Raw genomic sequence first — 25,849 nt, 5'->3', positions numbered from 1 at the left:
ATTATTCTTAATACCTTATTACTGTAACATTTTTTGCACGCTTATAATTACCATTTTGTTATCATATCTAACACTTTACCACTATAATATCTTGCTTTTCACTTATAATTATCATTTTACTAGTGAAAAGCAAGATATTATAATGGTAAGGTGTTAGATATGATAATCAAATGGTAATTATAAGCGTGCAGCAAAATATTACATTAATAAGGTATTAAGAATAATAATTATAAGTGAACAGCAAGATATTAAAGTAATAAGGTATAAGATATGATAGTTGAATGATAATTGAAAGTGATCAACAAGATATTATAATAGTAAGGTATTATGTATGATAGTAAAATGGTAATTATAAGTATGCAGCAATATATTATAGTAATAAGGTATTAGGTTTCATAGAAAATGGTAATTGTAAGTGTGCAGCAAAATATTATAGTAATAAGGTATTAAATATTGTAGTAAAATGATAATTATTAGTGAGAAGCAATATATTTTAGTAATAAGGTATTAGTTATGATAGTAAAACGATAAGTATAAGTGAAAGGCAAGATATTATAGTGGTAAGGTATTAGATATGATAATGAAAAGTGTGTAGCAAGATATTACAGTCATAAGGTATTAGGTATAATAGTAAAATAATAATCATAAGTATGCAGTAAGATATTATAACAATAAGGTATTAGGTAGGGCAGTAAAATGATAATTATAAGTGCGCACAAGATATTATAGTGATAAGGTATTTCGTATAATAATAAAATGAAAATTATAAGTCTGCAGTAAGATGTCATAGTGATAAGCTTTAGGTATGATAGTTGAATGATAAATGTGACCACCAAGCTATTATAGAATTATGGTATTAGGTATGATAGAAAATGTTAATTATAAGTGAGCAGCAAGGTATTATTGTGATAAAGTATTAGGAGTGAAAGCTTGTTTGTTTGTTTGGGAATTTCGCACAAAGCTACTCGAGGGCTATCTGTGCTAGCCGTCCCTAATTTAGCAGTGTAAGACTAGAGGGAAGGCAGCTAGTCATCACCACCCACCGCCAACTCTTGGGCTACTCTTTACCAACGAATAGTGGGATTGACCGTCACATTATACACCCCCACGGCTGGGAGGGCGAGCATGTTCAGCGCGACGCGGGCGCGAACCCGCGACCCTCGGATTACGAGTCGCACGCCTTACGCGCTAGGCCATGCCGGGCCAGGAGTGAAAGCAGTGTATAAAGTATGTTATATTCGTTCTTTGAAATTATTTTACTTTTCTGGGGGCACTTTGATCAGAAATTGATACTAAACTTAATAAAATGGCTAAATCGCAAGGAACTGTTATGGTTAATTAAAAACATTGTTATCGTTACATTTAAACTGTGTGGTTTCGTAAAACCGAACCGCTGCACTAGTGTATATCGAGGGTGTTAAACAAATTCGTTGCAACTGTGTTTCTAATTCTTGTCATACAAGCAAGGTTTTTTTTGTTGTTTTTTAAATAGCGAAACAGGAAGTGTGGTTGTTGCATTCTTTAGTTTTACAGGAAGTCATGCTTGTTGTAGTGTAGCAGGAAAACCTGTTCATAGGGGGGTTGACCGTATCTGTTTGTGACGTAGCAATAAGAAACGAACGAATAACGTTAAAAAATTAAGGACTCACAAATTTCTGGTTTAACTTTTAACTTTAACTCTTAATAATTTTTCGCCATACTGTGCAACTGTTTAAACTAATCCCATGTTTTGTAGTATTTTTAGGCTTGTAAGGTTAAAAGGGTAATAAATCAAGAAAAGTATCAGATATGAATTTTAGTTTATGACGTAGGATTGTTCAGTTATCAATTGGAGGAAATATATATATATATATCCATAAGGGGGCGACACTGTATACCACGTACTTAGAGCTATGTTACACCGGTGGTGACCTTTTTGCATGTTTCACCTATTGTTGTACGTGACCTTTATCGCAAGGTAGTAGATTTATTGTTGAAGTTTTCTCGCTCCAGTGCTACAACGAAATTGGGTTTTTAGAAACGTCAGGTTTAGCAGGAAGTCAGGCAACGAAAGGCAGAGTAGTCCTATTCGTTCTCCAAATGATGCCCCTTTACGCCCTTAAGAAATGGGCTTAGTTAGGTGAGGAGATGTTAAAATATGAGATTGAGAAAGCAATACAAATATACGTAAGTATTACGTAAGAAGTAAAACCTTAAGGTATCCAGATCTGCAAGACTGGGTTTTCTTTTGTAGTTTAATATGTGTCTCGGTTTGTTTGTAGGTTGTAGTTGGATCAAACAGTTTGTTTGTACTGACTGATATAAAATATTGTATAAAAATAATGCACTACTACAATATTTATATAGGCAATGGTTTGGTATATGAGGCAAAGCATGAATGAAGCATATATAGCACATTTGGGTTGATACATTTCAGCAAGGCTTCATAAATATATATATATATATATATATATATATATGTGTGTGTGTGTGTGTGTACAGTGGTTTCATACATGTAAGCAAGGCATGGTTAGAATAATATATTTTAAGAAGCTCTTTCAACTTTTACATTTAACACTTAACCTAACCCATAGCTGCCTTGAGATGGAGACGTATGGCAATTTATGACTTTCATATATCATCCACTGGAACTTAGTATCATAGGTACATTAGTTTTGATTCTTTTAATTCACCCTGTAAGTCTACTTTCCTACAATACTCAAGAACATCACATGTTAAGTTTATAGCTGCTAGTTATTTTCGTTATTTGAAATATCCGGGCCTTTAAAACAGATGTTAGAAATGACCAACTATATTATTTGTTTACGCTTTAATGTGTAAACCACGAACGTGTTTTCCATTCTCTCCAGCAGATGTAAAGACCACTGTAAACATTATAATTTAATATTCTACAAAACTAAGTCTAAACTTATGTCTTATCTAATATATGTTTATGTATGGCTAACCTAGTATATGGATTTTTATTTGTTAATTAAATGTGCAGTTTTTTTCTGTTGATATATGAACATTGAGAGGCCTGCACTAAATTATCACGTGAATCTGATGATGTGTAAACTATAGCACACGTAACCGCTGCATTGAAACTAACGAAGTAAGTTTCGGTGTAACTCTGTTTTTTTTTTACACTTATTTGAATAGTGTTAATGGAGATGGCTTCACACCACTTGACATTGCCATAATGACCAACAGCATACCAATGATCAAGCTCCTTCAGTCACGTGGAGGCCGAGAAAGCACGAAATGTAAGTTCTTTATTTAATGTCTACTTTGTGTCGTTTTATAGAAAGTACCTTTTCAGTAATATTGTCATTGTGTAAAAGACCGGTTGGTGTAGATATGAACTTATTTCTTTGTGAGTGAATATTTTATGATTGTTTAGTTTCGTTCATAAGAAGAAAGTTAGAAGCAATTATTTTAAAGTGAATGTTATGACAAATTTAGTTAAGAGTCATACGTTGTGTTTGTAATTTAAGTCGAGATTGTATTATTTTGGAAACAAATGGAGTGCGTGCTGTTCATTCATCATTGAATTTATCGCCAACAAGTCAGACACACCTACTGTAGAAGAACCCTAAAACCAGGCACAACATCCATAATAGTCAGCCTACTTACTAAATACTAGTACTATATGTAATATTAAGAAGAATAGGTCTCTATAGTTTTGAGAAGTATTAACGTTTAAAAGTTTGTTTAATATCGTGACATCTTTTCTTCAAATCAAGACTTAACTCCTTGAGATGCCAGAATATAAAACAATTAAGTGGTTGATATTTTGAATCTGAATAGCATTGGGAGCAGGTTTCCTGTAGTTTAGAGCCCTGAATTTTGGAGCTGGCGATCCGGTTTCAAACCTGTACAGTACTAAGAATATTACCTGTACTTTGAACTATTGGAACATTATGAGAGTGAAAGTGAATCATTTAACATGAGTTGGTACGTGACTGCTGTTTTCGAAACTAGGAATACCGACAGATAGTCATAGTAGCTTTGTCATAAATACAGAGTACAAATGCTGAAAAGTATTTTTTAAAAAATGCGAAATATGCATATGTGAAGTGTGGAAAATCCGTAATTAAAATCGAAACAACACTTATTAAGTTTAAATTCGCAGGCCTATGTAATAGTCTTTTATGGAAATTGTGATAACAATGGTTACACATAGTAAAAGATGAACTGATTTGTAAACTGCACGTGGGTATATTAATTAATTGTTTGAGTTACCATAATGTACTTCATTGGCTCACATCCTTACATTGTTACAAGTCTTACTAATGATTGTCAGTTTCCATATTTTACATCAGTTCTCTGTTGCATATCATTTAACAATAGTAGAATGAACAAGTGAACCGATTGTCTTTGGTAGAGAAGTCAGAAGGTTTGAATGTGGGGAGCTACCTGTAAAAATTACACCACATAAAATAATCCGAGAAAACAAACTTGTTTGTTTTTTGATCTTGGTTCTTTGTTGGCTGCATATTGTTTCAAAATAACTGTAAACAGAAATGTGCAAAACCTCAGCAAGAATCCTACAAAGTTGAATAGGAAGGAATAGTGAACGTGGCTAAAATTACGAAGGGGGACATTGTACAAAATTGGTCGACGTTATTTTTCTCTCGTTCATTCCCCCCCCCCTGAATCTTCCACAGAAATCTTTAACTCATATACAGGGGGTGGACAAAAAATGGCCCCCTTGAAAATGTTGTTAATTTTTTATATCTTTTATTAGATAATAGAAAGAAATATGTTATAGAAACTATATGTTATAGAATGTACTCGACGAAATCTTTTCAAATATGAGCTCAAATCATAATTTTAACACCTGAACTATTCATGATTTTTGTTACATTTTCTCATAAAATGTGCCGTGCACCTGCTGTATTTTCTTACGTCTCATTTCAGTTGGCCTACAATGTATTATTTGATAAAAGATATAACAAATGAACAACACTTTCAAGGATGGATCGTTTTTTCCTTCTCCATCCAATACTTTAATAATAATCATACATAAAACCTTAATGGTTCAGCATTTATACTGCATGTTGGAATTCAGCATGTTTCATACAGCTGTGACGTCAGCTCTGACATTTCAGTATCTTTTCCTTCCCCCATCCCCTTAGATCTAACGGAAGAGAGCAGAAGGAGTCATCTCAACACCCTCGTGCAAGATGCTGAGCGTTGTGTAGAAGAGTTGAAATCTTATCTAGTCACTGCTGCCACTAACAGTAGTCTTTCAGCTGCTGTTGTTAAGGTAAGACAGTAGAGGTCATTCATCTTACCCAAAAACTAAACATTGTTACAATGATTAGGAATGCTTGGTTAGCCCATCACCCTCTAATAATGTTACTAACAATCAGGTAGGTCCCATGTAGCATAATTGTTGGGTTTTTACATGACCATATTAAAAGAGTGACTATACCGGTCAGCAAGGGGTAAGTTAGTCTTAGCTTTAAGCAACTTACTTTAACACGTTTACCCTGATTACCTTTATAGGAAAAGGAGCGACAACTGACACTTTCGGAGAGACGTCACGAGCTATTGAAAAGGATGAGTGCACGGTTCGAACAAATGCGTGAGTTTCAAACTTATTAGACAGTTCTAGATATATTAAAGTATTTAGGTGACATAAATTCAGACCCCTGTTACAAAAATGTAAGCACTTTTGAAATAACTAAATTGTCAACTTGAACAAAGCCTTTGTGACATAAATGGCCCTGTCGGATCTACCCGAAAACACTTAATTAATCAGTTAGAAGTAGAAAAATATTCCCTCTGTTAATAAACCTCTCAGATTTTGTTTATTTTAAGAACAAACCTGCATTGGGCTATCTGCTATCTATCACCGCATTGAATCCAACCCCGGATATTAGCGTTGTAAGTCCATAAACTTACTGCTGTCCAACGGAGGACAGCGCTCACTAATAGCCGTTTGTAATTTTAACCTACTAACCAGTACTCACCCCCACAAGGGCTAATTCTTTTAACCGAATAAGGAACTGACTGCTCTTTCTATAACACTTCCACAGCTAAAGTGCAAATGGTGCTCAGCAGCATCACGGCTCTAGCCTTGAACCCTTCGATTTTCAGCCCGACACACTAACCATTAAACCACACCAGCACAGGATTATATATATTTCAAAGATGAAGTTTTGTAACTTTAACTTTGATTTTCGGTAGTTAAATTCTGATATTTTTAATTATTTCTTTAGGGTGACAACAATAACATTATTCAATAAACTAAAAAGGGTAATACCCACTTCTGAGTAGATTTCTACTTTTGAATACTTATGCTCAAAACATGGCTTAAAAAGTATCCCGAGCGGTTTCCATTTCAATTTGTTCACGAATTTTGATCGTTTACAAAATCACAACTTACTTCGATTATAACGAAAGAGGTTGACCTTCCATGAAACTTTGTTACGTTATCCAAAAGGAATCAGTTACTCCCTTGGTGAAAATGAGTTTTATATCAAATTAGGTTAAAATCTGTTGTAGTTGTAATGTTCACATACATCCACATTCATAGTTAGAAGTAGAAAAATATTCCCTCTGTCGGTTGGGTTAATTCTTCAGAAATTAATATTTAAATCTCTGATAATTATTTTGTTAGAAACTAGAGGTAATATGAAATTATTTTACTTTATTTGTGGTGTTATGAATTTATTTTTGGTCGTTAGGGCACTCGACTCGCAACCTGCGAGTCATGGGTTCAAATCTCTTCACCGACCACGCTTGCGCTATCAGTCATAGAGGCGTTATTATGTGATAGTTAATCCCACTGGCCGTTGATAAAGAGTTGTCCAAACTTTGGCCTAATCTGAGGGTTGCGGGTTCGAATCCCCGTCGCACCAAACATGCTCGTCCTTTCAGCCGTGGGGGCATCATAATGTGACGGTCAGTCCCACTATTCGTTGGTAAAATAATAGTCCAAGTAGTCGACGGTGGGTGGTGATGACTAGCTGCCTTCTCTCTAGTCTTACACTGCTAAATTAGGGACGGCTAGCGCAGATAGCCCTCGTGTAGCTTTGCACGAAATTCAAAACAAACCAAACCAAGCGTTGGCAGGGAATGTGTTGACTGGCTGCCTACCTTCTAAATTAGGGATGGCTAGCGCATATAACTTTCGCCCCACCGCTAGTACAGCAGTAAGTCTACGGATTTACAGCGCTAAAAATCTGGGGTTCGATTCCCCTCGGTGGGCTCAGCAGATAGCCCGATGTGGCTTTGCTATAGGAAAAACACACACACACACACACACATAACTTTCGAGTAGGTTTGGGCGATATTCAACGAACAAATGTTGTATTGATTAATGCATTTGTTACTTGTTAAAAGTTTTTACTATCTGTGTGTTGTACTGTTATAACTCTACTAAAATCATTTGTTATAACAGAGAACTATGGCTTAGAATATTTTCATTTGTTTTCCTGCGAAGTCTAGAGCAAATTCAAGAATCATATACGAAAACCTTTTAAAGTGTAGTTCAACTAATTTGGGTTTTTAAGGAATACCAGACCCACCGAAACGAATACATCTTGAAGTAGCTGGGATCGATTCATTGAGGACAAGGATTGAGGAGTCTGACTCGGCGAAATGTGGCGAAACCATCGTAACGAGATACAAAGGTAATTATTGTATTCTCTTCCAAACGGTCGTTAGTTTAATCAAATTATACGCAAAGTTGAGATCGACATCAAACTGACTTGTTGAACGAGCACTCAGCGTCGTTTGTTGGTAATCGTATGATTACTAATTACAACTTATCAGAAATACAAAATGTTAGGCTTGACTATAACTGTATATGTTAGGCTCAAGGAAAATTAATAAGTTTATCTTGTTTATCAATTCGAATATTATATTTATTCATTAGTAAGCCTTGAAATCATTTTCTTTTTAATTTATTTTTGTTCTGAAATATTTACTGTGTTTATCATACGATCTAATCGACTTGTTCTGAGGTGTATATCATAAACAGAAAAGTGAATAATATTAAATTCTTGTAACAATTCAACTAACAGTATTACAGAATCGTTTTATTTGAGATCATTGTATTATTAGATACATACAATAAACTTATTACATCAGCCATGTTTTCATAATTAAATATTTCTAGCGTTTCACATCTTCAGTTACGTTGTTTTAATCCCCAAAATGTGTCTAAGGTTCAACACACATGTGAATATGTAACATCGTGGTCACTCACTTATCAGCAGGAACTACACACTAACCAATTTAAATATTCACTTTTTAACTTGACTACATGCTTATCAGTTTCACTACACTTTTTTCATTTGTTTACACACTTATCAATTTTTATTGCACATTTTTAGTTTCACACACGTATCAATTTTACCACACATTTTAGTTTTACATACTTGCCAATTTTACCACACATTTTAATTTTACACACTTATCAATTTTACCACATATATTTAGTTGGATTACATACTTATCAATTTTACCACATATATTTAGTTGGATTACACACTTTCCAGTTTGTTTACACACTTATCAGTTTTACTGCACATTTTTGTTTCATTACATACCAAGTATGATCAACCATCTTTAGCAAACTAATTCCAACAAAAGTAGTAACAAGCAGGGGGTCCTACACTCTGATAACTTAAATAGAGTACATAGTGTATTAAGTGTAAAAATGGTTTATCTAAAGTTTGATGCCGTTGGTTACTTGTTCTGATAACCGATTTTTAGTTACTATTTCTTGAAGGGTTCTCAACTCGTTAACCATTTCTAGTTGAATGCAGTACTGTGGAAGATTTCAGCTCCTTAGTGACGTCACAAGAGCTCAAGGACTTGCACCGATTGGAAGTGACCATCCCTGATCTGATACAGAATACAACATATTTTGTCCAGGTTGCCGCTGGAAACAGCAAAGGGTTTAGCAGTTTTCAGAAAACGTGCCCAAGTTCTGCTGTTCCCTCTAGTACGTTTGTTAAGTTACATGATCACTCACTTCCTGGCGATCAGTTTATAAAACATTATAATGTGAATGATTTCTTTTAGTAACATTTCTAGAACGTTTTCGATTTGTTTCTTTGTGGGTCAAGGATCAAAATTTTAACATTCCTACCGGTAGGTGTTTTGGATATTCATAATAACAATAAATACTTAAATTATGTGTTTGAGGTAGAATATCCATAAATTATTAATTATTTCTGACAATTTAAGATGGATAAATGTTACACGACACATATAGAGAAAGTTATTTATAGTGTGGCGTATTATAGTTAATCTCGGAGGAGTCTTCCAATTTAATATATTAGGTATTAAGATTTCAAATAGCTGGAAATTAATATGTATCAGATTTGTTACATTAGCCAACAAGATTGATAGACAAAATTCTCTTTCTTAACACAAATATATTTTAACATACAAAAATAATACAGTTTATAATAACAGTTGTTACAAGTAGTACTTTATATACAAATGTTTTACAAAATTACAAACTATAATGAATCTTCTATCTGCTCTGGAACTGAATGTTTTATCGACGGTTCAGGTCTACGACGAGTGAATTAATTCTCAGTTGATATTGTTACATCTCGCTTAAGCTAAATAGCTGTCTATTCTTGACTGGACTCGCGCCGCTTACAAGCTAACTTTCTACCGACGACGATATTTAATGTCCTTGTAGAAATACTAACGTCCGAAATTAATCTACTGAAGTTAAACAGTTTGTAATGTTCGAAATCTACAAACGTTCCTGGTCCAATTCTGTAGTTTTCCAATTAATAAACGTTAATCACAATTATAGCCTCAGAGATTTATAGTATACTGACTGTCGCAAACTAACAAATTCAAGTGTCTCTCCGCGCCGACTTATAAAGTTCAAGAGAGTTTCTCAAAAATTTAGCTGACATTAATACTGGCAACCCCAAGTATCTTATACATTGTACATTGTTGATTCTTGATCTCGAGAATCTTCTACAAATTTAGAAAACAGGCGGGACTTTCGCAGTGCACGTTTAAAAATATATGTTACATGACTTAAAGTGAACCAAACGTAGATATTAAAATAAATGTATAACAGTAAGTTCGTTAGAATAGTAAGAATGAAGAATTCTCTGTTCTTGACCTTTACTGTGAAAAAAAACTTTCCCTATGCACCGTGTGACATTTACCTAACTATTTCATGATAGCAACAAAAGAAATAAAATTATACTTCTAAGGATTCATTTGAAGTTTTGCATTATTGAATAATATGTAATATATATTTTTATTAAGAATGTAAAGTAGTAGAAATTGTAGAAGTAATATTAAATACGACTAATCACCAGAAAAAGTATCGTATTCTCAGGTGATCGTTACCACAGAGTTATCAAAACCTGGTTATATCACACCATCACATAAAACAGACTGAAACAATACGACGCGGTTTTAGTAAAACGATCGTATTAAACACAAACTATAAGAAATTTAGGGGATAATTCACACGATACAAGGCTTGGCATAGCCAGGTAATTAGGGCGCTCGACTCGTAACCTGAGGGTCGCTGGTTCAAATCTCCGTTGCACCAAACATGTTCACCCTTTCAACCGTAGGGGTGTTATAATGGGTACAGTAAATCCCACTCTTGTTTGGTAAAATAGTAGCCCAATAGTTAGTAGTAGATGATGATGGCTAGCTGCGTTCCCTCTAGTTTTACACTGCTTAAATTAGGGACGGCTACTGTAGACAGCCCTCGTGTACCTTTGAGCAAAATTCAAAAACAAACGCGCGATGCAAACCAAAGTAACACGCGCTCATTGTTGTTGTATTATTTAGTTTTATGCTTATCTGATATCTTGATAAATCTGATACAGCGAAACGTTTGGAAGAAAAATGTTTATTTCTACTTGTGATTGGTTGTATACATATTATCATTTTAAACGGATGAAATTGAACTGTGAAAAATTCTAACCACAAACTATTGTTTAACTTCACACGCATTCGTCCTTCGAATCAGAATTTTACTATTTTTCAACGGGAACTGATTCATGTTAAGAATCTGGTTGTTTCAGGTAAACCGGTTTTGTTTATACAGTCGGGTAGAATATGCAATATACACGCAGGAGGTTCGGAATAAAAGGCTTAGTAGAGTTAAACTGAGCTGTCTTGGTCTTTACTGTGTTTTATAAAGAAAGAAATTAAACACAGAGTGAAACACAATAAAGTATTCTTCATTTAATTAAAACACAATTAAAATTAAAAACAAAAACAATTAAGAAATGACAGTGTCCTTATCAGACTTTTCCGAGCTCTTCAAATCACTATAAGAACTAATATTTTGGATAGATCTCCAAGACTGGTAAAACATGGCATTATAAAATTTACAAAATAACTCTTGCTCAGACTTCAGACAGCCACATCAATTTTACTCATTTCAATCAAAAATAAGGAAAACATTTGCCTTCATGTATCACCTGACCTACCAGTAGAAATAATAACGGCCACCTTTGACACAGCAAATTCTACTTCACATGATTTCTTTCTGCGAGAACGCACGTGAAATACCATAGGTGAATTAATCTAAACAAATGAGAAAATGTAACTATGTCACTTCCTTCATCAAAGTTCTACATTAAACATACTTATAGTTGCGTGCATGAAAATTTTAAAGAAAATTTAGGTAAACTCCACATTCTGGTGACTAATATCTAGTAGACCTGCACACTCGGACCTAACGACAAAGAAGGTAAAGGCCCAAATGGATAGGATAGGTACACATTTTATTTAAAATTAATTTTTGCAACAAAAAATAATTAGCTGTTTCTTGCTGTTATTGATAGAATAACAAACAGTCAGTATTCTCATTTTGGAAAGTTAACCAATATTCTGCTGTGAGGCCTAGAAATGCTCTCAGTGGGCCTTTGCCTACTACATCAGATAAAGTGGTTTCTACCTTGGTACATTACCTTATGTAATACTACAGAGAAGTGTTAAAGATAAGAGTTTACTGGTACCTTATTGGTTGATCAGGATTGGTGTAGTTAACTCTTCCAGTTCTACAAGATATACCAATCTGTAACAACCAACCTTTATTATTGTTTCTTGTTCTTATTCTCAAACCCAATGAACATCAAAACTTGACCTAATTTCTATCATTCTCTTGGTTCTACAATGTCATTATTCTCAGCAACAAATTATTTCTTTACTATGAAGTCTACTACTAGGGTCTTATTTATAATTGTCCTACATCTTTGGTTCCAATTTCTAGGTTGGAAGGATCTCGATAACAGAAGAGGAAGAGATGAACTGAGAAGACTTGAAGATCTCTTTCATCAAGTCATCAACTCTCGACCTTCTAATACAGCTGAAATGAAAGGTGGTTTCATATTTATTGAAGACAATATTTTATCGAGTTTGTATCACTTACACAATGAAAAACACAAACACTCATGAAGCTAATAACTTTAGCACTTTCTCTGGCTAATCCGAAATAGAAATATAGATTAATTTGATAGAAATGTAAAAAATATATAAAGAAAAGAACATCTACGACTTTAGAACTAAAATATGTGAAGCAAAAATGTATCACTAATTATATATTAAGTTTGTAGCACCTCGACAACATAAGTTGAAACTACGTAGTTTTGTTGAGTTAAACTATAAAAAACCTCAACACTTGTTGCTGTTTGAAAACGTTTTCTTGTGTGGAGAACATTGCATGTGACTCTCACCAAAATGATACATATACATCTTACCTGTGTAGGGGACAAGTAATACGACTGTTATTAAAATGACACATATACATGTTACCTGTGTGGGGGACAAGTAACACGACTGTTATCAAAATGACACATATACATCTTACCTGTGTGGGGGACAAGTAACACGACTGTTATTTAAATGACACATATACATCTTACCTGTGTGGGGACAAGTAACACGACTGTTATCAAAATGACACATATACATCTTACCTGTGTAGGGGACAAGTAACACGACTGTTATCAAAATGACACATATACATCTTACCTGTGTGGGGGACAAGTAACACGACTGTTATTTAAATGACACATATACATCTTACCTGTGTAGGGGACAAGTAACACGACTGTTATCTAAATGACACATATACATCTTACCTGTGTAGGGGACAAGTAACACGACTGTTATTTAAATGACACATATACATGTTACCTGTGTGGGGGACAAGTAATACGACTGTTATTAAAATGACACATATACATGTTACCTGTGTGGGGGACAAGTAACACGACTGTTATCAAAATGACACATATACATCTTACCTGTGTGGGGGACAAGTAACACGACTGTTATTTAAATGACACATATACATCTTACCTGTGTAGGGGACAAGTAACACGACTGTTATCAAAATGACACATATACATCTTACCTGTGTAGGGGACAAGTAACACGACTGTTATCAAAATGACACATATACATCTTACCTGTGTAGAGGACAAGTAACACGACTGTTATTAAAATGACACTTATACATCTTACCTGTGTAGGGGACAAGTAATACGACTGTTATCAAAATGACACATATACATCTTACCTGTGTAGGGGACAAGTAACACGACTGTTATTAAAATGACACATACATCTTACCTGTGTAGGGGACAAGTAACACGACTGTTATTAAAATGACACTTATACATCTTACCTGTGTAGGGGACAAGTAATACGACTGTTATTAAAATGACACATATACATCTTGGTTGTTGATAATTGTTGTTTGTTTTTGATAGTAATAGATTGTTATTGATAGTTATCGATTGCCACTGTTAGTTATTGTTAATTGTTGATAGTTCTTCATCCTTATTGATATTAGTTGTTAGTTATTGATAATTGTTGATAGTTATTGATAATTGTTGATTGTTGTTGATAGTAATAGATGATTTTTGGTGGGAGGTTATCGGAAACTTCAAAATGGTGGCATTTTTGATGGGTCTCCAATGAGGCTCTACCAAGTTTCCCTGTTATCTTTGCTTTTAGGACAGCAGGGACACCACAACACACTACAACAAGAGGCACTGGTCACAATTAACTGAGCTCTTTTGGGGAGTTAGAACGTCAAGTGTGAGTCACAAGTGGACCTCCAGAAGGTGTTGTTATCACCATTGCACAAAAGTTGGGTCTTATGAAACAGTTTGTCACAGTTATTGACATGGAGTCTGAAGCCTTAAAGTACCTTCAAGACTTCTTACCTGAGCTGTCTGTGGCAAAAGTCAAAGTTGGTGTCTTCGTTGAACCACAAATAAAGAAGCTCCTGGAGTGCACAGAATTCCTCAAGAAGCTCAGTAGTAACGGAAAAAACTTGGGGCAGTTTGTCGCAGTGGTTCGGGGCTTCTTGGGCAATCACAAGGCCGGAAATTATGTGGAACTGGTTGAGGCTCTGGTGAAGAACTACGGTAAAATGGGCTGCAGGATATCCTTGAAAGTCCATATCTTTTAGGCTCATTTTGATAAATTCAAGGAAAACATGGGATCATACTCAGAGGAGCAAGGTGAGCGCTTCCACCAAGATATACTGGACTTTGAACGTCGCTACCAAGGAGCGTATGACGATAACATGATGGGAGACTATATTTGGGGCTGATACGTAAAAGTGGTTTGCATTACAATCGCAAATCTCAAAAAGTACTCACTTCTAAACATTTTTGTATAATTTAGTATAAATACATGTGAATCTTGATTCATATGTTGTTTTATTCAGGCCTTATGAAAATGTGCAAATTCGCCCGTATTTACATAGAAAATAAGTTAATTTCTAAATTTCATTATCCAGGTCACAAAAGCAAAGTTTGAAGGGAACTATGGCCATTTTCTGTACTTTTACAACATAAGCAATTAAGAAATAACACATACTATCCAGGAACAAAATTTGTGTTACGTAGTGTAATTGTTGATAATTATTGATAGTTGTTGATACTTTTATTAATTAATTGAATGAATATAATGATTTACTACACGTACAATCTATACTTTAAGACGAAGTTTTGAGTGACATTCGTATTAATACTTTAGATCTTTTGACATGAAGTAACATTATGTTTAGGCACAACATGTTACCCTTTGGTCCATCTTGGTTTTCCCATCCTTTGAGCTAAACTAAAACAAAATAATTTACATTTTTAATTTTTCCTGGGGAGATACATTTACTTAACAAAAGACTCAACTTCACAATTGCATCTCTGTGCATCCTAACCTTTGAAATTAAAGCATGTTTAGAAAACCTAGAAAAATACTTGTGATACTTTCCACAGAAAACAAAAAACAACTGAAAACAAAGAATAGAAATAAGACAATTTCGACAATTTTATTGACATCCAACAGCTAAACGTCCCAGGAAAAACTAAAATTTATATTTTCAGAAACACCTAAAACATCTTAAACGATTTTTTCAAAGAATTTTCTCACAAAACTATCAATATAATTTCACAAAACAGAATACTAAAAATAATCTTACAAAATACATTAATTTTGTAAAACCTAAAACATGACAAAAATATTAAAATTCTAAAAGCAGATAAAGGTAACGCTATAGTCATAATGAACACGAATGAATACATCCAAAAATGAAGAACATCCTGTCAGACACTAACAAATTTAAACAAATACACACAAATCTAACAAAGACACACGAAACACAACTAAACAAAATACTAGTAAAATGAAAAAGCCAACACAATTTCACAAACACTTTATTCCCACCTACATAAGACCGACTTACGCATACCACAAATATACGGCATCCCCAAACCTCATAAACCAGATTGTCCATTACGACCAATAATGTCCACATATGAATCATTTAATTATAATATTGGTAAATACATAGTATGGGCATTCTTCAAATATGTAACATGAGCCAGTTAATTCATCAAAGACTCTTTTAATTTCAAGTCTAATCTAAATCAACTTAATCATAAAGCCTTAATGGCCAGTTTCGATGTCATATTCCTCTTTGCAGAAGGCCCAACCACTGAAGCCTGCAAGATAGTTTAGAACTCTATATCCGAGACCCTAACCCATCAATAGACATTCCCAGAAACCAATTACCAACCCTCATAGAATTTACCACGATGAAGACAAGCTTCATGTTCAACAACCACAACTATATACAAACAAATGGCCTAAGCATGGGCAACCCAGTATCACCAGTTCTAGCCAATATTTTTATGACACAAGTTGAAACACAAGCAATTAACACAGCATTACATACACCACTATACTGGTACAGATGTGTAGACGACGCGATTGCGGTATTCAGATCCACAGAACACACTTAATTTTTCAATCACATTAACTCTATACATCCCAACATTAACTTTACATGTAAACAAGAAGAAAGCAATCAAATATCATTTCTTAACCTCAAAATTAAAAGAACCAACACACAATTTAAAACAGAAATCCACCGAAAAATCACCCATACTGGACTATACATTCCTTGGGACTCAGCACATGAAACAAAACAAAAACTCAACATACTAAGAAACCAAATAAACACAGCCATAAAACTATGCTTACCAGATAAAATTAACGATGAATTAGACAAAATAAAACAATACTTCATCAACATCAATAAGTTTCCTCCACAAACCGTAGAAAACATTATAAGCACACACATAGACATAAAGCAAAATCAACCAACAAAAGTAAATATATCCACGAATTAAAAAAATAACGAAACCGTATACTGCTGCACACCATATATTCCTGACATCAGCAGAAAAATAACCAACATTTGGCAAAAACTAATAACAAAATATGACATTACAGTTAATACCAAATTTATTCAAAAACCAGGCACCAAACTGGGGTCTATACTATGTAAAACTACACTGACAAACACCACACCAACATTATTTAGAAAATACAATGTGATAACTGCCACGACTTATTGAAGAAACAAGTAGAAAAATGGAAACCAGATTTAAAGAACATAAAAAGTCACCTTCACACGTTTTCGAACACTGCAAATCAAATAAACACAACATAAACATAGAAAACACTCAAATACCAAATAAAGAAACAAACATAAACAAACTCAAAATTAAATAAACCTTACTTATACAACAACTCAAGTCAAAATAAACCAATACAAAGGAACCCCATTATATCTATATTGATAAATATGTCTAAGCACACCCTCTACATTCATACACTCAATTACACAACCGCCTTCAAACATGTGGTCAGCTACCGGTCAGTAATCTTTTCTTTCTTTGTGAACCTGACGATGACCGAAGAAGATCGAAACGTTGTTCGCTCCTCTACTAGTGCCTTCTCTACCCATACCAATCGTTTATAAATATATAGTTTTTTCTAGAAGTGGGTTTTTTTCTCATCATCACAGATTCATGCATCTGTTGAGGTTTCTTTCACACTCATTAAAATTTATTGCCTCCACAACATCTGAAGTCAACCCATTCAATATGCCAACCACTCTATATGAGAGGTAAAATTGATTTAACTGAAGATGACTTCTTCCTGCCTAAATCCAGATATGTGTTATTTAGTTCTATAATTTTCACTGTTGTGTATGAGAAAAGTTGATATATTAACATTGTCGATTTCTTCTACAATATTAAGCACTTCAATTAGATCCTCCTAACTTTCTTTTTTCAAGAGAAAATAGTTTTAATTATAGATTTTAATCTCTCTTCATATGACAACCCCTCCATCACAGACTCCATTGTAGTAACCCTTCTCAGTACCTCTTCCAACATTTCAATGTCTTTCTTTAGAAGTCCAACACTGAAAACCATATTCCAAATCTGGCCTAACCAGTGACCCGTACTAGGAAGTTGTAACATCTTAAGATTTGTATTTAGTATTTTTTATATGCACTAGGTTTGTAATTCTATATTCATATAATTTATGTTCCTATGCCATTCATCTTATCTTTCTGTACACTTGCAGTACTTACTTTTGTGACACACGAATATAGAAACGAATTTCATAACATCGATCTGTTTTCCTATTAGTCACGACGGGATCACGTGATAACTCTTACCAACACCGTCGCCAGGTAAAGAAAAGTTTTAAAATCTGTTTGCTTCAACTCAAACTTTCAAAAAAACATGACAAGGTAAGATTTCCACTTTTATCTTACGTGACAATTAAAAGTTTCGAGCGAAATAAATAAAGTGAAAAGTGTTAAAAGTACATAATAAGAAATAACTATCGACATTGTAAAAATCTTCGACGCTGAGATCCGTAGATTTGACATTGTTTGGAACTTCTGATTAGTGTTGGTCACATTTCAGTTCTGCTGTTTCACAAACAGTTAAAAGTTATGATATAATTTAGTGTTAGCGCACTACCCTCAAGGTGGGCGACTGTCTAGGGCTCTAGGACGACAATGTAAGTAAGACACCATCAGTAAGTTTTAATCCCAGTGTTTGTTACTTTTTGTTTTGGTATAAATACGGGTGTGCTTTTCATCCTAAAATAACTTTTCTTCAATATTCAAATTGTTAAAAATTCTTAAATAGATGATCAGTTAATCACATTCACGTCTTCAGTTAATGATATACACATCTTTAGTCAATTGTGCATATCTTCAGTTAACAATATACACATCTTCAGTCAATGGTACACAAATTTTTAGTCAATTTGCACATCTTCAGTTAATGATATACACGTCTTCTGTTATGATATACACATGTATCTTCTTAACTGACTTTTCAAGGTCGTAGCAAATGCATGGTTTTTAACGACCAGAACTTTTATGTTTTGTAAGATGATGATTTTATTTGTTTAATACATCAGGGGAGTGTACCTTGCGTGCATTTTCTATCATGACGATAGAATCTTGGTGACAACTGAAGAAACGGTTCCCATCCTGGAAGTGGATGATTCTCATCCTCCGTCTCTCACACGGACTTTCATTGGTTCATGAAGGTAAGTAAACTGAACTAATCTTTCCACACGGACTTTCATTGGTTGATGAAGATAAGTAAACTGAACTAATCTTTCCACACGGACTCTCATTGGTTGATGAAGGTAAGTAAACTGAACTAATCTTTCCACACGGACTCTCATTGGTTGATGAAGGTAAGTAAACTGAACTAATCTTTCCACATGGACTCTCATTGGTTGATGAAGGTAAGTAAACTGAACTAATCTTTCCACATAGACTTTCATTGGTTGATGAAGATAAGTAAACTGAACTAATCTTTCCACATAGACTTTCATTGGTTGATGAAGATAAGTAAACTGAACTAATCTTTCCACATAGACTTTCATTGGTTGATGAAGGTAAGTAAACTGAACTAATCTTTCCACATAGACTTTCCACTAATCTTTCCACATAGACTTTCATTGGTTGATGAAGATAAGTAAACTGAACTAATCTTTCCACATAGACTTTCATTGGTTGATGAAGATAAGTAAACTGAACTAATCTTTCATTGGTTGATGAAGATAAGTAAACTGAACTAATCTCACCACACGTACTTTCATTGGTTGATGAAGGTAAGTAAACTGAACTAATCTTTCCACATAGACTTTCATTGGTTGATGAAAGTAAAGTCACCACACGTAAATATGGATGCTGTAAAAATAAAGTAATACAGAAAACTTCAATTCAGAACAGGTATTTTCTATCAGAATCAACAGACCTGACAAGAAGAACAGGAGTTAGTAACTACTAAAACACTAGTAAACAAAGGGTGTAAATAAAACCTAGAAACAAAGTTCACATATCTAAAGTTAAAGTTATTAAGATTCTGTACTGTAAAACAAGTTCAGCTATAGAGAGCTCTTTTAGTTAGATCTGTTACGTTTGTTGTTTGTTGTTAGAATCAAGTAACAAGACAGTTGTCAGTTTGTTGTTAGAGTCAAATAACAAGAAAGCTGTCAGTTTGTTGTTAGAGTCAAGTAACAAGAAAGTTGTCAGTTTGTTGTTAGAGTCAAATAACAAGAAAGTTGTCAGTTTGTTGTTAGAGTCAAATAACAAGAAAGTTTTTAGTTTGTTGTTAAACTCAAGTAACAAGACAGTTGTTAGTTTGTTGTTAGAGTCAAGTAACAAGACAGTTGTTTGTTGTTAAAGTCAAGTAACAAGACAGTTGTCAGTTTGTTGTTAGAGTCAAGTAACAAGAAAGCTGTCAGTTTGTTGTTAGAGTCAAGTAACAAGAAAGTTGTCAGTTTGTTGTTAGAGTCAAATAACAAGAAAGTTTTTAGTTTGTTGTTAAACTCAAGTAACAAGACAGTTGTTAGTTTGTTGTTAGAGTCAAGTAACAAGACAGTTGTTTGTTGTTAAAGTCAAGTAACAAGACAGTTGTCAGTTTGTTGTTAGAGTCAAGTAACAAGAAAGTTGTTAGTTTGTTGTTAGAGTCAAGTAACAAGACAGTTGTCAGTTTGTTGTTAGAGTCAAGTAACAAGAAAGTTTTTAGTTTGTTGTTAAACTCAAGTAACAAGACAGTTGTTAGTTTGTTGTTAGAGTCAAGTAACAAGAAAGTTTTTAGTTTGTTGTTAAACTCAAGTAACAAGATAGTTGTTAGTTTGTTGTTAGAGTCAAGTAACAAGACAGTTGTTAGTTTGTTGTTAGAGTCAAGTAACAAGACAGTTGTTAGTTTGTTGTTAGAGTCAAGTAACAAGACAGTTGTCAGTTTGTTGTTAGAGTCAAGTAACAAGAAAGTTGTCACTTTGTTATTAGGGTTAAGCAACAAATAGAAGTAATAGTTGTACCACAAATAAAGAGTTAAGTCAGTTTCTTATAATAACGGAAGTTTTTGGTTCGAGTTAAACTACGGACTTCAGATCAGTTGTGCAATTTCTCTGTAACCTCAGGTTGCGTGCACATGGAAAGACGTGAAGGCCTTACGACATGATATGGAGAGGAGTCACAGCGTTTCCACTCTCCACTTCCGGCGGAAGTTACTTCAAGCTACTGAGCAGATGCAGGTAAGTAGGTGGTCACCAGTGTTTAGCTTCTCACATCTTCCCGTCTTACACGTGTAACTGGTGATACGTCAGGGATCATTTGCAAAACACATATTTTGTAATTTACAATTCATTGTTCTATTATTTGTTTGTTTGTGCTACTGTCATTGAGTTATATCTGGGAACTTTATCTCACAGCAATAAATCTGGAGAAATCGGAGAACCATATTAATGTCTTTTGTTCGTCACAGAGAACCCATGTGTAAATAAGATATTAACAGTATGTCTAACTGACGCCGCTAATGACTTATTCAGCAATTAAATAATGTAAGATACAATTATCTTTGTTATAAACTAATAGTAGTAACTCCACATCTGTTATAAGTGTAGTAAGTAAAATACAACTAAAAACATCATACATGGACTTGTCTTCCAGTGGAGGCTTAGCTGTACAATCATTGAATTTCTAGCTAAGCTACTGTAAGGGCCTAAGATTTAGGACAGTGTTTTTTCTTTCCATTCAACTTAGGCTTAGCTATGCGATCTTCGAACCATATTTCAATCTATATATCTAGGCTGCCTTAGGGACCTGCGACTTAGGACAGCTATTTTACAAACCATTTAAAGACTCTGAAGGAACCCTCGTGATAACCACCGTTAAATATGTGAGTGACCCCAAAAGTCAGAAGAGCTTGTCAGTGCGGTGGCTCCCCCTGGCGAAACTTGATCGTAAATTTTCATCCAACAACGCCAGTGATGACGGTGAAACACCTCCTGCCGACGACTTGTTACTGTCGTCACTTCAGGTACTTTGTGGCGAGAATGAACTTTCTACGTACTTGTAATAAAATGTCAAATAATATCGACTTTTTCCGAGCTATTTAAAGACTAGCTTTGGGTTACGCCTCGCTTATTAACAATACTTCTTGAAGTACTGAATTAAAATGAGAATTTAACGCTACATCTATTTAAAACCCATTGTACTCTGGTGCATGCAACAATATATTTGACTTTGAGATCTAACACTGAAAATCTAATCTTGTTTTTGTTTCGTTTAATATATTTTAGGTTCTTTATAACTTTTCAGGTGATAATCAATTACAATCATGTCAGTTTTCGTCGTTTGTCACGTGGACTGTATCTTGGATACGTGAAATTGAAGAGTTCAGTTGACGTTATCCGCGTGTTCGTGCCGTGGAAAGTTCCAAATGTTCTACCTTTTTGCCGGATTAGGGATAACCCGCACGTGACTAAGTATGTTTATAATATTATAGAATCTCGTAATTGAAACTGCAGCTGAGCCACAACCAAGACTTTCTTCATAAAGTCATACATCCTTTTAGAAAACTTATCTTTCTCGTTTTAAGTTCAGATGTTATCACGTGAAGTGGAAATATTCATTCTCCCATTGTTCACTATCTATTCTACAATTTACCATATAAACAGTGATTTTCTTATGTAACTGAAGTGTAAGATACACAAAGTTAGAAAGATTTTTGAGGTAGATGCTATTATATATTATGGATACTGTAATTTTAACTACTGTCTCTTATGATGCTCCCGCTAGTACAGCGGTATGTCTCCGGATTTACAACGCTAAAATCAGGGGTTCGAGTCCCCTCGGTGGGCTCAGCAGATAGCCTGATGTGGCTTTGCTTTAAGAAAACACACACACACACTCTTATGATACACATATTATAATCCCAAACTGATCTCTTGTGTTGTAGATACTTTGATACTAACCCTAATCTTTTGTGATGTGGATATTATAATCGTAACATCACCTATTGAGTTAAAGATAATATAATTATCAACAATTATCAGTAACTATCAACAAGTATCACCTCTTGGGATATAGATAATATAAACATAACCTTGATCTCTTTTAGGTTAAAGCTATTTGTTACGTATTATAATTTATTTATCTCGGACGAGTCTCCGATTTGTAATGTTACGTTGTGACGTCTGACGATTTCAAATAACAACAGCTGGAAATTTTAATTTATAAGTTAATTTAGTGTCGAGAGGTATCAGATTTATGATATTTTCCAAAAAGACTGGTACACACAGTTTTCTTTCTCAACACAAATATATTTTAATATACAAACAACAATATAATTTACAATAACAGTTATTATTTGTAATTTATATATAAAAGTTTTACAAAATTACAAACTATAATGAATCTTCTATCTGGTCTGGAACTGAATGTTTTATCGACGGTTCAGGTCTACGACGAGTGAATTAATTCTCAGTTGATATTGTTACATCTCGCTTAAGCTAAATAGCTGTCTATTCTTGACTGGACTCGCGCCGCTTACAAGCTAACTTTCTACCGACGACGATATTTAATGTCCTTGTAGAAATACTAACGTCCGAAATTAATCTACTGAAGTTAAACAGTTTGTAATGTTCGAAAGGTATAAACGTTAATCACAATCATAGCATCTTAGATTTATAGTATACTGACTGTAACAGACCAGTAATATAAAATTCTCTCTTGGGACGTCGATTTATTAACTTCAGGCGAAGTTCTCTAGAGTCCAGTTGGTAATAATACTGGCAATCACTAGTATTTTACATAAATTGTACATTCTTACGCTCAAGAATCTTCTACAGATTTAGAGAAAAGGCGGGATTACACATTTAATAATATAAGTTACATACATTTCTGAATATATATTAAACTGAAACAAACATAGGTATTAAAATAATATTAAATCCGTAACATATTACATTTATAGTGACACAAATTCAAAACGTTCAGATGAAGCCGTGTGTCTGTATATCGTCTGTTATTGTGAATCTGGCTTAATTAAAAAATATTTACATTGTAGGTGGCACTGTTATGCACATATTACTTTTCATATGGTTGTAAATGTTACAGTGATTCATAGTAATTGATTTAATGGTTTTATTTAGTAAATTCTTAATTACTGATTATTGAGTAAATGTAATTCTATTGTTTCCAGTTTCAGTAATGACGTAACGAGAGAATGGCTTTTCACTTTACTTCACCCTCGCCAACATAATCAAATCATATACACTTTATTCGATATCTTCAGTGGCTTACGGTAAATCTGAGGGGCCCCACACTGCTAAAAACCGGATTTTGATACTAGTGGTGGACACAACACCGATAGCCCCTTGTGTAGTTTTAAGATTAATAATCAAACAAATATAATATCTAATAACGTTTGAGTACTTTGTGTTTTATCAATAAAGAATGTAGGAAAAGCATGTCAGTTTATCATCGACGAATATTAACATTCACTTATGTTTGTTTTCAGTATAGCTGTTGTTCAGGTGATTAGTGGGACTTTTAAGCTGTTTAAATTCTGTTTGTTTTCTCTTTATGAAATATTGGATGAATTTACGTTTCTGTTTTTTTATTCAGAGAGGAATGGGTGTGGATGCAATTTTTAGCATCTGCTGAAAACTCCGAAGTCCCCACAACAGCCCAACTACAGTTTCAAAAGCTTTTGGCAGCTGCAGTTAAAAACCTCTGTTGCCAGTACAACATTCCATCTGACCAGATTAACACTCATAGGTACGTCGATGAAATTGGTTTACCTTGTTAACAAGTCCTAATTATAGGATATTAAGAACAGCGCAACAGGTCACGGACACAACAGGGATTTAATACATTTTATAATTACCACAAGAACGAGGGTTACAGCAATTTGAATAAGGAAATAAGTGTTTAAACTGACTTTTTACATTTTGGTTTATATTAGCGTTTACAGAGTTTATTGTGGAAAAAAAAACTGCACATTTCTCTTCTATATGTGTCTTAGTCTGATTACTGGCTAGTCACCTTGTGTGTGTATATAGTCACATATTATTTCATAGAGCAAAGATTTTCCTACTTTTTATGTAGTTTCTTAATATGATAGGCCTAATTCTAATATGTTATGACGAACATAATTAGATATTTTGAATATGCTACGTAACAAACAGAAATCACAAACATTGTTAAAATACATTTATTGTTATAAGCTGCTCTTGACATCAACAGTAGAAACTGATGACTTCGTTATATGCTACGTAACAAACAGAAATCAGAAACATTGTTAAAATACATTTATTGTTATAAGCTGCTCTTGACATCAGCAGTAGAAACTGATGACTTCGTTATATGAACTAAGATTTTTTTGTTCTAAACAACAGATTCATAAAATACTTTTTTTCCAAGTGAAGCTTAAAACTTTTAATTGTAATTCAGCAGAAACTGTAAGATATTATATTTTAATCTCTTCAAGAATCTACAATCTGGAAGTGATTGAGCTGAGTCCAGACGTTTCATTTTTACTAATGATTCCACCGGCAGACTTCGTGTGTTCTGTTCCTGGCCAAACAGACGACTTCTTATCTCGTGCTGACTGTATTCCTCTACCTGTTCAAATCTTTGAAATGGGTAAGTGTTAAAGTTTGACTGTGGACTTGTCTTAACACTAATGTCAGGAATTGTTATACATAATTTCTTTCCTCTAAGCTCTAAGTTAAGTGACTTATTTTCCTGCTTTATTTGTTTAATTCTTCGTTGGTGACTTCGTGATTTATTCTTCCCTAAAAATATAAAGCTTAACATCCTGCCATTTTTATAAAATGTAAATACATTTATTTTTTCCTAATTCATTTTTTCGTTGGTTAATGGTATATATTTTAACAGTACACATGATGACATACAATTCCATCTTCATCTCCCGGTACTCTCGACTTTCCGCCATATTGGAATTGGACACCATGCTTGCCCAGCATGCCCAGCGAGAGGTACAGTGCTCTGGATCATTTTACTTGCAACTGTTAAAAATTTATTATTTATTAGTATTTCATTATTTTCTAAAATATTCGTACTTTACCATTTCCTTATGAAATTATATTTGAGACGAATCTGGATCTTTGCCTTCTGTTCATTGATTGGATGTTTGAGATAATCACATGATGTACTGAATATTTGTGTCTCTATCTCATTGGTCTTTGC

At 34.0% G+C, this 25,849-nt stretch overlaps 1 pseudogene across 1 annotated transcript in view; it reads left to right on the top strand.

Moving 5' to 3' along the window:
- The window catches only part of LOC143236549 (ankyrin repeat and fibronectin type-III domain-containing protein 1-like), a 319,259-nt pseudogene that overhangs the window by 290,849 nt on the left and 2,561 nt on the right, over positions 1 to 25,849 (top strand). The window contains exons 11-23 of the transcript XR_013019582.1: positions 3,139 to 3,242; positions 5,118 to 5,248; positions 5,491 to 5,569; positions 7,503 to 7,622; positions 8,753 to 8,941; positions 12,215 to 12,398; positions 18,751 to 18,882; positions 20,773 to 20,886; positions 21,441 to 21,671; positions 21,953 to 22,119; positions 24,263 to 24,415; positions 25,128 to 25,282; positions 25,538 to 25,638. The product of XR_013019582.1 is annotated as an ankyrin repeat and fibronectin type-III domain-containing protein 1-like (transcript). The remainder of the gene's footprint in view (positions 1 to 3,138; positions 3,243 to 5,117; positions 5,249 to 5,490; positions 5,570 to 7,502; positions 7,623 to 8,752; positions 8,942 to 12,214; positions 12,399 to 18,750; positions 18,883 to 20,772; positions 20,887 to 21,440; positions 21,672 to 21,952; positions 22,120 to 24,262; positions 24,416 to 25,127; positions 25,283 to 25,537; positions 25,639 to 25,849) is intronic.

The sequence above is a fragment of the Tachypleus tridentatus genome, chromosome 13 (assembly GCF_004210375.1).
Source record: "Tachypleus tridentatus isolate NWPU-2018 chromosome 13, ASM421037v1, whole genome shotgun sequence".
Lineage (NCBI taxonomy): Eukaryota > Metazoa > Arthropoda > Merostomata > Xiphosura > Limulidae > Tachypleus > Tachypleus tridentatus.
The sequence above is the reverse complement of the archived record's forward strand: the minus strand, read 5'-3'. Positions and strand labels throughout refer to the sequence as shown.